Source organism: Schistocerca cancellata, chromosome 6, assembly GCF_023864275.1.
Source record: "Schistocerca cancellata isolate TAMUIC-IGC-003103 chromosome 6, iqSchCanc2.1, whole genome shotgun sequence".
In the NCBI taxonomy this organism is placed as follows: Eukaryota; Metazoa; Arthropoda; class Insecta; order Orthoptera; family Acrididae; genus Schistocerca; species Schistocerca cancellata.
Window position 1 is genome coordinate 11,605,032 of NC_064631.1, and position 15,349 is coordinate 11,620,380.

Sequence of the window (15,349 nt, forward strand, 5' to 3'; positions counted from 1 at the left end):
AAGTAGGGGACGCCTACCTACCCGATTGAACGTTTCACAACACAGTCTAAGGTATGTAGGATTCTTCATGAGAATGGACTGTATTCATTTCATGTGCAGAAAGTTCACCATTTAGAGCCACATGGTTGTGCCAGCCGTTTGCACATTTGTAACTGGTTAAATGGAAACCTGGAGCTCTACCGCTTCATAATGTTCAGTGACGAGAGACGACATCAACACCATGCATATGTATGTCTGGGCAGATGAAAATCCCCATGCAATGGCAGTATCTTAGTTTGAACGCAGATTCAGTGTCAGTGTCTGGTGTGGCGTTGTGTGTGACCAGTTACTGCGGCCGTTCATTCTCCCGGGAAATTTAAACCGGGCTAAAACTTCGTGACTCACTCCATGGATTTCTAAATATGAGAATTTAACTTTCTTGTTGTCTACGATGTGAGCTAATTTCTGATGAATTTAGTTGAGAAAACTATTCCACTTTTTGTGATGTACAGTAACTAGGTTTTCTGTTTTTTGCGACATTTTATCTGCAGAATTTATGTTCACCTCCGATTTTATTCTATTATTAGTCCTTTCCATTGAGGTAGTAATTATTTGCTATTTTTTTTCTAGTTTTTGTGTATCATTGGTTCGTCACTGTGGTACTGGAAAATGCCTTTACCTCTTCGTATTTCAACTGTGCCTGCAGTTTCCATTTTATATGCATGAATCTAGGATATTAAAGCTATTACTTATGTGGTATTGAGAAGTGTACGTTATTATACATATTTACGACATTACCTGTGTCATTGGTGTCGCTTTTGACCAAGTTGAAGTTATCATCTACATATTTTTATATGAATGCGTGGTGTCTGTTCTTCTTGACATGTTTGAAAGAACAGGCACCATGCATTCGTGTAACAGATTCGTTTCGAAATTCTATGAATGCACCAGCTTCAGTGCGACCTGCTGGAGGAATCTGATAGTAGCTGGCAAGCGGCCACGGACTGGTGGTAGGTGGGGCCAGGTGGGAACGTGGGTCAGCCGGGTGGCTCACGGAGGGAGTCCGCAAACTCTGTGTCCGGCTGGCGCAATGGATAACGTAACTGCCTTTTAAGCAGGAGCTCCTGGCTTCAAATCCCAGTCCAGCAGACATTTTGATTCGTCGCCGCTAACTCCGATCAAATCCCACTACAACTGACATCAGGGCTTCCATCTCTTCTCTTTCCTTTCCCTTTTCACTTCCCCCCTCCCCCGCCTACACGTTCAGTTTACATAATCCATTTTCATTTTGTACTACACTGTCGGTTACCACATTCTGAGTTTCCATTTATGCATTACGACAGGACCATGTGTCATTTGAGACATCTATGCGACAACATGAGGAACTTGGAACTTGTGGTAAGGTCTTATGGGACCAAATGCTCAGGTCATCAGTCCCTGAGCATACACACTACTCAATCTAACTTAAACTAACTTACGCTAAGGACGACACACACACCCATACTTGAGGGAGGACTCGAACCTCTGACGGGGTGAGGGGGGGGGGACGGGGGAGGCAGCCGGAGGAGCTGCGGGGACAGTGACAAGACGCCGCAGACAGCGCGGCTACGGCGCTCGGTGACCACGTGAGGGGTCCAGGGGGTGTATAAATACCGCTCAGTTAGCCGGAAAACAGCATCCTGTGAGTGATCCCTGAAGACTGGAACAGCGCCGAGTGGTCCAGACAAGCACCGCTGCTGACCACCATCTGCCGGTCCAGTCATCAACGTCAGTGAGTGCCGTCCTGTGAGACTGCCAGCGCTGCAGCCCTGTCTCTAGCGACGAGAGTCGTACTGAGCGTCCAGAAGAGTCTGAAAGCGCAGGGTTGCATTTTGCAGAACGATGCATGTCCGTAGGTATACCGGCTTCTTCTGTTGATACGCTCTGCTTCAGATCGGCACATTTGAGAATCTTCCCGTGGTATACCCTGTCCCTCAGGTAGCCCGACAATCAGAAATCACAAGGAGTTGGATCTTCCATGGATACCATTTGAGAATAGTTCGAAACACCTTCCGTTCAGTGGTCAACGGGACGTTCAACTATCACGACACGGCACGCGCTCTGCCTGACGATCGGGAAATGCGCTCCGCGTTGTCTGCCACAGCAACCGCGACTTCATCAACCGTCTATGGGGCAACCGGTCGTCGGCCTCTTCCCGTAGCGACGCCCGGTTCTGCAGTTGATTCGAACTTCGTCACGCTTCGCACGGCAGGTGGAGAAAGAGGTCCCTTTCGTAATCCTTTTAGCCGGCGATATTCTCCAAGTGCAGCTGCAGCATTACTGTTGTTTTGATGGTTCAAATGGCTCTGAGCACTATGGGACTTAACATCTATGGTCATCAGTCCCCTAGAACTTAGAACTACTTAAACCTAACTAACCTAAGGACATCACACAACACCCAGTCATCACGAGGCACAAAAAATCCCTGACCCCGCCGGGAATCGAACCCGTGGACCCGGGCGCGGGAACCGAGAACGCTACCGCGCGACCACGAGCTGCGGACTGTTGCTTTGATAATAGAGCTTCACCAATAATGCTCTGCTCCTCTTGTCCAGGCTCATGTCGACACGACACCAAATACACTGCAGCTGGTCATCTGTGTGACTCTATGAATCACGATGACTGATCACGGCATTGATGGCCATAATTGGAACTGGGCGGTGGCGCCGTGACGCGTGGAAATCCTACACCCCGTACTCTGGACATTAATGCTACCAAGTTTGGTACTAGTGCGGTAATTAGTTTCCGTGTTGTAACGTGTTAAATAGGAAAAATTTAATTATAAACACCGGGTGCATTGTTCATACAACATTTTGTCAGAGATACGTGTCCGTAATTTTTCTTAAAAATGACAACTTGCCACTCAGTCTTTGTGTGTCTTTATTTTATTTTACGTTTAATTTTTGGTCAAAGAAACGAAAAGTTCAAACCAATATCTAGTTCATTACGACGATGAAAACAAAAGTTTAGAATCACTCTTTCATTCTGCAGCAGGATGTGCAGTGTGTTCAAACTTTCTGGCAGATCAGTACTGCGTGGTGTAATGCGACTAGACACCAGAATCTTGAGAGGACAGGTTCTGGGTTCGATTTATGATAATATCCGCAGCATTAATGTAGCAGCAAGTTTAAAAAATACCCAGATGGGTCCCTCAGAAGCAAACGGGACGCCAGTCTGAGCACACGGGTGCTCCTTCGTTGCACGCGAGGCTCTCTCGAATGAGAGGCGATTATCGGGTCCATCACTCACACGGGATGCGCGCTGCCGCTCCAGCTTGTATTCTATAAATTCTGCTCGCTCTGCCGGATGATGGCAGGAGGATGGCGTGAGGGGGTTGGAGGGGGGGAGGGGAAGGAGCTGCGAAATGGAAACCGATACCTCGCCTGCGTGCTCAGGCACTCTTCCCTGCTGTGACGTAGGCGATCCAGCTGATGACGCACACCACCTGCTGAGAGGCAGCTGCGGCAACTCCACACCTGGCAGGAACGCGGCTGGCAGCTGGCGGTGAAGTGTTGGCCATGGACGTCTCAGTGGCTGAGCCGCACCTCCTCTCGTCACAATCGGAAACTTTTTAACTGTAACTGCCGAAGTGTCCCGTCTGAATAGTGAAACATTATACAGCTTATTTATAAAAAGGAACTGTTTATTACCCCCTTTTGGTTCCACGCTACACCGGGATCGATAGTGTATATACACTGCCTGGCCAAATAAGATAATCACCCACAAGACGTCGTCGAATGTCATTTTGATTTCGTATAGACACACAAACACACACACACACTATTAGCAGGTCTGAAATGTTTAGAGCTGTGGTTCTTCACGACAGGTGGAATGGCCACCAGAGAGCATTAATGTCGTTCGTGCTGAGTAATGTTACCATGTCTAGTAGGGTGAACACCGCCCAATGTGGTGGACACGGAGACACCATGTACACGTGTGAGACAATAGTATCAGCAATGACAGGGTTTGAAAGTGGCCTCATTGTGGTTCTCCATTTTGCCGCTCGTCAAAACTTGCAAGATCCAAATCTGCGGGCAATGACGCGACGCTGGACACCATTGGAATGGACGGTGGGCGCACTCATCGGTCAGCCACTTTTAACTATCGTAACCGAGAAGCTGTACTTCGGGATCCCTTCTCATCTGCGCATCTCGTCCGGGAAGAAGTATTGCACTGTTCTACGTCATCCCGCGCCATTGGTTAGAGACTAGCAGCACACGGACTAGGGAATTGCTGTCCCTCCCTGCCGTTGACACAACCACACGAGCGATGGTATTTGAAGTGGTGCCATGGCTGGAAAGCATGATGGACTGCTGGCTGCCACGATTCGCCGTTCTGCATTAGTCCGGATGACCATCGATGGTGACGGAGGCGACGACCTCGGGAGACGTTCCATTCGTGCAGTATGTTGAACAGGAGCAGTGGTCTTACTCCTCGAGTCACAGTTCTGAGATCCCATCAGGTATGACTTCGGGTCACAGCTGGCAATGCTTTAACATCGCAACGGTACGTTACGGACATCCCGTGTCGTCGAGAGTTTCCTATCACGCACCACTATTGTGGCGCCTCTTCCACAGGGCAATGTTCCTGCCCGTGTGGAAACTGTCTGTATGGACTGTGTGAGTGAGTGATGTTGAGGCACTTTTGTGCCTAGCAGCATCTAAAGATCTGTCCCCGATAAAACATTTGTTGGACCAGCCCGGACCTCAATTCCGCTGCAGTGCCAGTATGCGGAATATCAAGGATTAGTTACAACAGCAGTGGGCCACCTTGCCTTGGAAGAGGACAAAACAGCCACCTGACACCTTTCACAACAAAATCACTGCATTCATTTAGACAAGACAGGGTAAAATGTCGTATTGGTAAGTGAGCTCATTTTGCCAAGTTTTTGTGAACTTGAATCGATATTGTTATTACCAACATAACATCAGGTATCCTCTCAATCCAGAAGATTTTATTTCATTTTTCTCAATCATTCTGAGTGCTTTACTTTTTTTTTGTCAGTCAGTTTAATGTAGTGATACAATAATCTACACGTGCTAATAACAACATTACTGCCATTACAGGAGAAGGAAAACCAAACTCATTTACAAAATAAGCTGTGTGATTGTCTTAGAGTGACTTACATGCACAATTTGCAACGCTAATAACTACTTATAGACGACATGCCCGCATTTAAATGTCCTTCGTCGAGACGTCCGTACAACAACACAAACTCGTTCTCCACAAGGATCATATTCACCTCAAAGTCATCTGATAACATATGTCAGCATTATATTTGGTGAGCGCATAAAAGTGGTCTACTGCTGACAACAAAAACAAACACATGGTCGGCCAACCCATACACCCTATGATCACCAAGCACTTGAAAAAAAATTACAGCGGACCATCTAAACTTCCATTATGCCCACCAAATGAGTTGGTGACGGACCCCAAATCCACGAAGAAAAATATTTTGCAGAATGCATGTCTGATACCCTGATATGTGAAATCCAGAGAGCATTTATTCGTTTTTTCTGAGCAATGCCACATTTCGTATTGGTCTAGAAAAAAATGGACTCTTGTAAACAGGTCTGCATAGGGGTAAATAACACTCCAAACAAATCTGATCTGGGATTCTACGTTTTTCCCAGCGGAGCAATATAATACATTTGCTTGGATTCTTAGGAACTTGGCGGCTTACAATTCAAAGGCCACAACTACAGTCGTTAGTGAACAGAAGGAATACCCAGTTAGTACAACTAATATTATTAAGCATTTTTTCGCGGGAAGTAAGAGTCTTTCTGTTTCCAAGGAAGTTTCACTTCAGAGGAAGGTTTCTATTTGTTCTATGAGAGGCTGTTAATTGTATCTGAAGAAGAGTTTTCCAGTTGTTTTCCACTCTCTAGTTTCAAGACTCGTAAGAGGAGTATTAATTATTTTCGATGAAGAAATTTAGTTTCGAGAATGAATTTTCCCTGTGCAGCGGTGGGTGAGATGATATGAAACTTCCTGGCAGATTAAAGCAGTGTGCCGGAACGAGACTCGAACTCGGGACCTTAACCTTTCGCGGGCAAGTGCTCTGCCAACATGTTTTCTTTTTTCTTTTCAAGGGCCTCCTTCCTTTCCTCACAGCCCCACCTTGCGCTAGCCAGTATGTGCCTGCTCGGCCTAGTTTTATCGGCTTTAAAACTATATAATTTCTAATGATGAATTGAAAGTTGTTACTTCCTATCGAAATAAAAATGTGCCTCTTATTTAGGCACTGTCCGCCCCAAATGATGAGTGGTCAGCGCGGTGGTCTGTCACGCCAAGTGGTTCGGCTTCGATTCCCGGCTGCGTCGGAGATTTTCTACGCTCAGGGACTCGGTATTGTGTTGTCCTCATTATTATTTCATCATCATCATCAGTGGAAGGCAACGGGAAACCACTACTGGAATCACTTCCCTAGACGCTCATGCGGTGGACCTCTGACGAGGCTTACCCCATGACCAGACCTGCCGTAAGGCAGACCACGAAGTTAAGTTTTTAGGCATTTTCAGAACATTCATGCGTGGAAAATTAAAACATTCTTGAAAAGACAATTCAATATTATTGCTGCAAAACTTCTTTGATTAGTTCAAATAGAATTATATCTTTTTGTAATATCACTACTGTAAAATGAAAGTAAACGGAATCACCCTCTTGACTTTGTAGGAAAAAGTTGTCGCTTCTCTTGATATGAAAATGATAAATTAAATTAAATGACACCACGAAAATAGAAACTAAAAGTTGCTACTTTACAGGCTAATTTTTATAAGTATTTGTTTTTGAAACCGTAGAATTTTAGTTTCACAGTCCAGTCAGAGTTGACATGGGCCCTCGCGGGTACCGTAGCGGCCTCGGGGCCACCGTGTCCCCACCGTACATCACCCTCCATATTATCTAGCAACAAAAACTTTTTTTATTCTGCCCTTGTCTTTTGGAGAAGCGTTTAGCATATTCCCAAAATGTGCTTTATGGTCATTTAATGACCATTCGTTTTCCATATACCTTTGCAATTCTTCCAAACGGTCACATCTTTGCTTGTTAACAAAGCAGCTGAAGTAATTACCGTAGAGCCACACAATCACGTTTTTCCCGTGTTTGTATAATCCACTTGCTCGGGGATCAACAATTCGGAGGTTACTGTACATTTACTAACATTCTTCCTAACGGAATTTTTCTTTGGATCTCCTTCCAGATAAATAGGTGGCCACCACATGTGAAACTGTGTCTCAGCGTGTCTAGAAGACAGCATTTTTGGCATAAGTTTGTGTTGCATAATCCAAGTGAATGAATCTTGTCATTCGTACTGATAACTTTGTCTACAACGATGTATCAGGATTCCTTTATGTCGGTTGACAAGATGTTTGTGCAGAGATTACTTCAGGCCATATTCCACTTTCTTTCTGGGTATTTCTGTTCCATTCCTTTTCTTTCCGTATTCCGCACCACCCCGTCTACGATCGAATTATTGTTTGTATTTGACTGGTTTATTCGCATGATTCGGATGTAATTAAGTTCGATGTAGAATTCCCTAACATGTTTTAATTTGTGATTAGTCAGTGCAACATTAGTCGACACTCCTAGGTACTGTCACTTTTAGTAAGGCTGCTGTGACTTTGTCTGGATAACATCATTTTGTGTACAATGTTGTTGTTTTCTTCTGTGTGTGTGTCAGAGCTAGCCCTTCCTTCAACATTAAAACAATCGCTCCGACTCGGAATATGTGCCCGTGCCATATATAATGGCATACTTCGGTCATGACTGATTTTGCTATTCATTTGGGGCTTGGCAGCTATTGTCCTAAATAAAGAACTTTTGTCAGTTTAAAACTTTTGACAGTAGAACTTTTATCAGTATGTTGATTGCCCTGCATCTGTATTCCCTTGTTGCATTATTGAGCATTGCTTTCCAATTGATGGCATTCATTTTAAATGGATGCCTATGGAAGACGATTTCTAGGGATTTATGTTGCTCCGCATTTTTGGTCCAGTATGACTTCACCTGTGCGAACGCTCTTAACTTAAACAAAGTTACAGAATTGGACCATTGCAGTCTGCAGTGCTGGAAAATCTTCTCGTCTTCTGCTGATCACAACTAAGTCGTCAGCATAAACTTTTGTACCTTTCTTTAGTATCCACTGTAGTAATTCATTCCAATTCACTGTTTAACCTCATCACCAAGGTGTCTAACGCTATCACAAACAGTAACATCGATAGTTGGCTTCCTTGCAGAACAAGTCTTTCAATATGGATTTGTTTTCTACACTGATCATTTACCTTTCCTCTTGCCATGTTCTTTATCGCTTGCCTGAATCTATGCATTGTTTTGAACAGATAATTGTGGCTATCGCGGACAAATACTTTGGCGAATGCGATAAATGACATACCTCCTTTCAAGTTGATCGTAGAGAAAATGACGATAGTATCCCTGTTCTCACTTACGGTTGCGACAATGCTGCGACGTGGTAGGCGGGTTCGGTCTGTACGTACTAAGCGCTTCAGTATGGTCGTGTCGCATGATTTTATCATACGGGCTGCCAGATTGTAGTCCGTGCTCAGCAGGCAGATTGCACATATTTTGTTGATATCTGTAGTTACCTGTCGTTCGTGAGTGAGAATTGTAAGACTTTCTTTGAATTCTTCTGGTATCAGCTCGCTACTGGTTATTTCACTAGCAATATCTGTTAATTTGTGACCGATAACGCCGTAAGGTTTCTATAAAATTCTGCATGTATGCCTTGAGGATCAGGCGTTTTCTTCGATGATAGCTCAACTGCTATTTCGAACGCATCATTACTTAGGAAGTCTGTCAAGAGAGATGTTTTCTCCGGGTGAAAAGGTCACGTTGATCCCAGCAAGCATTTCGTCAACTGGGGTTTTCTGCAGTAGTATTTTCACATTGCAGTTGGGAGAAGAACGGGTGTACCCCAATGAATAGGTCCTTTTTCTCCTCAAGTAGCATACTGTTTGCAAATCTCATTTTTTCCAATGAAATTCTTCCTCTTGTTCCGAGTGAGTCGTAGCAAGTAGTATAACGAGGCAATCTCTTCTTCTAGTGTCGTTCTCGGTTAAGACTTATTTTGGGATCTTAGAGTTATTTTCTTATTAAATCTGTTAGTTTCGCTTTGATCTTTTTGCTTTCCATGTAGTGCTCAGTAGAAACCTGAGATTGACCGTAGAACTCCATGAGGCACGAATAATAAAATTCTATATAATTTTTTGCTATTTTGTTCCTGTGATTCTCGTGCTGTACCACTATATAGTGTATTTTCTTTTTAGCGTGCAATTCTACCAGTCGATATGAGATACATACTTAGGACGCGCTGTAAGACATGCTCTCCGAGTAATCTGAACACTTTTTCTGACTCTTTGTCCTCGAGGGGATGCTTTCACTCATCTTCCAGTGACCTCGCCGCAAATACACATCCTGGTGTATCAGTTTAACAAAACATTTCACTGCGCAGTGACCTGTAAAACTAGCCGGAATTACTTGTGCAGAAGTTACACAGATGTCTAAATTGTGTGATATGTATAATCTCCCCGGACAGCAGACTCACGCTGTTGACAGTGGCTGGATACAATATTCTGATAGCTCACGCGAAAAATTGAAACTGGGTGCCTGGTCCTTAGTAAAGTTAGTCTCCAACGATTACCAGGTTTCCCTGTTAGCATTCAGGAGGTATAAAACCATGTCTTTGAAAAACGCAGCCCTTTCCTGTTCAGACGTATTCCCCGACTGAGCATAAGTATTAATGAAAGTCATGTTAAAAACCTTACAGTCACTCCCTCTCCCCGATTCTAAATATTTTATATGTTCTACAGGTATGGTTTTATTAGATTAGATCAGATTTATTTCCATTCCAATTGGTCCGCAGTGAGGAGGTTCTCCTGGTTGCAGAACACCTCAGAAAAACAATGATACATGACAAATATTAACAACTAAAACAAATAAGCTGATGTACCTTCCACAGCTTCCAAGTGGAATGATCGTTTTTTTTTAATGATCACTAATGAAAGAATCATTTTACACCACTCATTTACTAAGATCGCATTAACGCACTGAATTTAAAATTAAATAAATGTTTTTTTTTCATTTATAAGGTAGTAAACATATAATTGAACTATTATAATACTTATTTACAATGAACACAAGGAATTGGCCACCAATAAATCCATTAGCCTTTTCTTAAAATGAATTTCATTGGTTGTTAAACTTTTTATGGCTGCTGGCAAATTATTGAAAAAGTGTGTTCCTGCATAATGCACACTTTTTTGTACAAGGGTAAATGACTTTAAATCCTAGTGAATATTATTTTTATTTCTAGTATTTATTCCATGTTCTGTGCTGTTGGTTTGAAAAAGTGATATATTTTTGATGACAAATTTCATTAAGGAATAAATATATTGCTGAGAAGTAGTTAGCATCGCTAGTTCCCTAAACACGCCTCTGCAGGGTTTTCCTGGGTTCACACCATGTATAACTCCTATTGCACGTTTTTGTGACTGGAAAACTTTAGCTTCGCTTGATGAATTACCCCAAAAAATAATCCCATATGACATTATGGAGTGAAAGTATCATAGTATGCCAACTTTTTCATTTTACAGCCACTATGTCTGACAGAGTTTGCATTCCAAATAGAGATTTGTTTAGACACTTCAGCTGTTCTGTGGTGTGCTCCTCCCGTCTGAATTTATTATCAAGCTGTAATCCCCAGAATTTAACACTGTCCACTTCTTCTATCTGGTTGTCATAATATGTTAGGCATATACTCGAGGGGCATCCCTTATAAGTTCTGAACTGGCTGTAGTGTGTTTTTCAAAGTGTAGTGACAAAGAACTGGCTTTGAACAATATCTACACAAGAAAAAGTAAGGGCCATAAGATGGAACCTTGTGGGATGCCACGCATAATTAATTCCCAGTTGGATGATGCCTGATTGCTTATTAATACCCTTTGTTTCCTGTCAGAGATATAATGTTTGAACCATTTTTCAGCATTTCCTGTTAGACCATAATATTCTAATTTCCTTAAAATGATATTGTGATTTACACAATCAAATGCCTTTGACAGTCAAAAAATATACCATCTGCCTGCAATTTTTTGTCTAATGAATTCTGTACACTTTCACAGTATGTGTAGATAGCCTTCTCAATATCAGAACACTTTAGAAATCCGAACTGCGACTTTGACAGTATATTATTTGTGAGAAGATGGTTATAAAACCGATTGTACATTACCTTTTCTAAAATTTTTGGGAATGTTGGTAAAAGTGAAATGGGATGGAAATTTGACTCAATTTCTTTATCTCCCTTCAAAACAATGGCTTAACTTTAGCATATTTCAACAAGTCAGGAAATATTCCACTGATAAATGACTGGTTACACAGATAGCTTAATATGTTACTTAACTCAGAGTCACATTCTATAATTAACTTTGTTGATATTTTGTCAAATCCACTAGAAACCTTTGATTTTAAAGGTTTTATGATGGTCATTACTTCTTCTGGGGTAGTGAGGGTCAAATTCATATTATGGAAATTACTTGCAATGTCTAGTCTGAGGTATTCCATGGCAGCATCTACAGAACCTTACAACCCCATGTTTTCAGTAACAGTTATAAAATGTTTCTTAAAAATTCCTGCAACACTACACACATGTCACCAGTGTATCATTTACTCTTAATGTCTGGTTCTACCGGTCTCCTCCTCCATTATATCACATATTGTCTTTATTTTGCTATCTGACATGACTATCTTTTCCTTGTAATTTGCTTACTTAGAGGTCCGTATTTTAATATTTTGCAGTGATTCTTGTAATGTGCTATAGCATCAACATCTGAACTGTTTCGGACTGAGAGGCAAAGTTTTCTTTTTGTTATACAAGATACCTCTATTCCTTGCGTAATCCAAGGCTTCTTTGTGGACTTTGCTCTAAGCTTGGTTAGTTTTGGGGGGAAATGGTGTTCAAATAAGATAAGCACTTTATTAGCAAAAGTGTTATATTTTTCATTCATGCCATGAGCACTGTAAACATCACCCCAGTGAATTCCTCTGAAGAGTGTCCTAAAATAATCAATTTTTTGATTATTCATTACCCTCTTGAGTTCAGGTTTAACAGATTTTATGTCCTGTCCTGTATTAACATTTAACAGAAGGAACTGCATGTCATGGCCTGAGAGGCCATTGACTGTTGGTTTTGTAATACAATTTTGTTCATTGGACGTTTCTGTAAGGATATTATCAATGGCTGTTTGTGAGCAATTTGCTACACTATTTGGGAAATTTACATTGGGAATTTAATTGAATGACAGTGTTACCAACTTAAATAAGTTCTTATTGGGAGAGTCTTTAAGGAAATGTACATTGAAGTCACCAGCAACCACTATCTCTTTGTTTTTGGTTGTTATATGGGCCGGTACACCTTCAAGGTGGTTTATGAACAGATTAAAGTTACCTGCTGGTGATCGATATACTCTTAATATTATGAAGGATTTTTCATGAAATCCTACTTCTGTTGCACATGCTTTCATATGCTGTTCTAGCCAAAATTTATGAATTTCTATGTTCTTAAATTTAGGACAGTACCTAATGAATGTGGTAACTCTTCATTTCTCCATTTCTGCTCAATAAAAGTGAGATGCTAACCTAAATCCTCTAACACTTGAACGTTCTATACCAGTGGTCACATAATGTTCAGAGAGGCAGATTATGTCAGCTGGGTTTGGGGACTCAGATTAATCTATGCAGATAATTAATTCATTAATTTTATTTCTCAGTTCTGGAATATTTTGATGTAATAAAGATAGCTGACAATTCACACTGACTGACTAAGATAAAAAAAAAGGTTTCGGGTGCCACATTTAAGATCTCTTAATGCATATAACGCTGACTTGTTGTAACATTGCCATGTCTCTGCCTTATTCATCTGGGAACTATTTTCGAGCAGTTACTTTCACTGGCGATTTTTTTCATTTTATGTTTAATGTTATTACACTACTATTCTGCTCCAGTATTGAAAAGGTTGAGTGATACAACAGACGTATGTAACCACTCTGGCATCCACTTATCAGGAGTTGTTTCAATAACCGTCAGAGTGGACTCTGAACTGACATTCGCACATCAGAGTCAGTCATAGAGAGCTGGGATCTGTTCTGAAGTGGCTGCCAGTGCCACGTCTCCTCGCTCTCCGACGTGAACTGGCGTCGCTGTTCTCACCACAGCCTGCACTGGACCTCCGTCTCTTTCAGAGTCACTTGTCCGCGATGCAGTCCACTACTTGACTTTCAGTTTTCCTAGACGCCCGTTTTGCCAGGATAACCGTTTTCGTAACTGCTCCATCGTTCGTTGTTGCTCCTACCATCGTTGCACCACCAGAGGTAGTGTCACTGGCCGTGCTCGTAGGTTGTTTTGTAATTCTGTATTACGTTTCTACATTACGTTTCTATACTGTTTGGTCACTGGGACTGATAAATATAGCATCAAAAGCTACATCAGTATTCCTCGGTTTACGTGTCATGAGTGGCATCCGGCAGTGGGAGCTGCTTTTTGGCTTGCAGCAGAGCAGGAAAGGATGTCGCGTCTGTAACAGGGCTCTCTGCATGCATCGACTGGTCGGCGAATGGAGAAGACGAACATGTATTCGTGGGCGACGCCAATGAGATGACAAACACACGGGCTACTTGTGGTGGCTGTTCAAGGTGAGGGCTTTCTCGCGCGGCAATCGTTCCTCTTGAGGCCGAGGTGACGGCAGAGTACACTAATGAGCCGACACAATGTGGCCACTACCCAGAGCGATGCAGAATACCTCAGGGTGGTATTGAAGGCGCGTGACGCAATAAAGAAAGCATGTCATAGGAAGAGAGACGAATGGGCAGTCGTCGTAGCGAAGATATGGGCTGCAAATATGGAAACCCATTGATATATGCCGTTTCAGAAGGGCCACATTGCTGCGGCGCTGCGGCAGGAAATACGAATCTCCGAAACGGAATCTGGTCGCCTGTTGGCACCTATGGAAAGTGGTTGAAGGATGCTGAAATAAAGAGTCTGCCGTACAGTATTTGTTTACCACGTCTCATCACAAAATGTAGAGTTTGGACGAACCCCCACTGTTTAATCCAGGATAGGCAGTCATCTGTGGCAGACCTGACGACTGAAGACAATGCTGGTGCAGACACAAGTGTTTCGGGGCGCTCCGTTCTATGACCGTTGTTGAACACTGAACTGCACGTCACACGAGCCCTATGCGTTTCTGTGTTGGCCCAACGACATCGTCAGTTATGGTTGCAGTGGGCACAACATCACTTAGTTTTCGCCGGGGGCGCCGGCCGCGGTGGTCTAGCGGTTCAGGCGCTCAGTCCGGAACCGCGCGACTGCTACGGTCGCAGGTTCGAATCCTGCCTCGGGCATGGATGTGTGTGATGTCCTTAGGTTAGTTAGGTTTAAGTAGTTCTAAGTTCTAGGGGACTGATGACCACAGATGTTAAGTCCCATAGTGCTCAGAACCATTTGAACCATTTTTTTTCGCCGTGGGTCTATAGAAATGTGTCGCCTGTCCAATGAATCGCATTTCTTGTTACACCAGGTTTATGGTTGGGACCTGACACACCGTCATTCCGGCGATTGGCTGCTTGAAACGTGCACTGCGACACAGATGCAGGTCGGTGAGGGCGGAGTTATGAGGTAGGTGTACGTCGACTTGGGCTTCCATGGGCTCTGTGGTGGTGTCATGACGGCAGAGAATTATGTGAACGTTACTGCATCGCTCCGTGCTTGAAGTGACCCCCTACGACGATGACATCTTTCAGCAGGATAACTATCCATTTTGCAAGGTCAGAATCGTGCTCAAGTGGTTTGAGGGGCATTATAGTGAACTCAATTTGATGTCTTAGTTAGCAAGTGTGCCTTACCTGTACCCACTGGACGACACATCGGACGCCAGCTCTTTGCCCGGGAACCACCATCCCGTAATCTGCGGGAATTGCTTGACCTCTGCGTAGACATCCGGTGCCGCATACTTCTGGAATCCTGTCAAGTAGTCGTAGAATGCATGCTGAGTAGAATCGCTGTTGTAGTGTGTTTGAAAAGTGGAGCAACACGCTATTAAACAGCGCTCATAATCCTCTGGCTTATCGGCATACGTCTGCTGCATCTTTACCGAGGCCCACGAGAAGACAGGCCGTGGTGCGCACGTCACATCGAGTGATACTGTAAGTCTTTATGAGCGACAGCAGACGTTTCCGGCAGGGAGGGAGCAGCTGTTTCAGACGAGTTTAATACTTCTTATGTGCGCGCTTAAATGCGTAGAAGCTCGCGATAGCACACGGCAGAG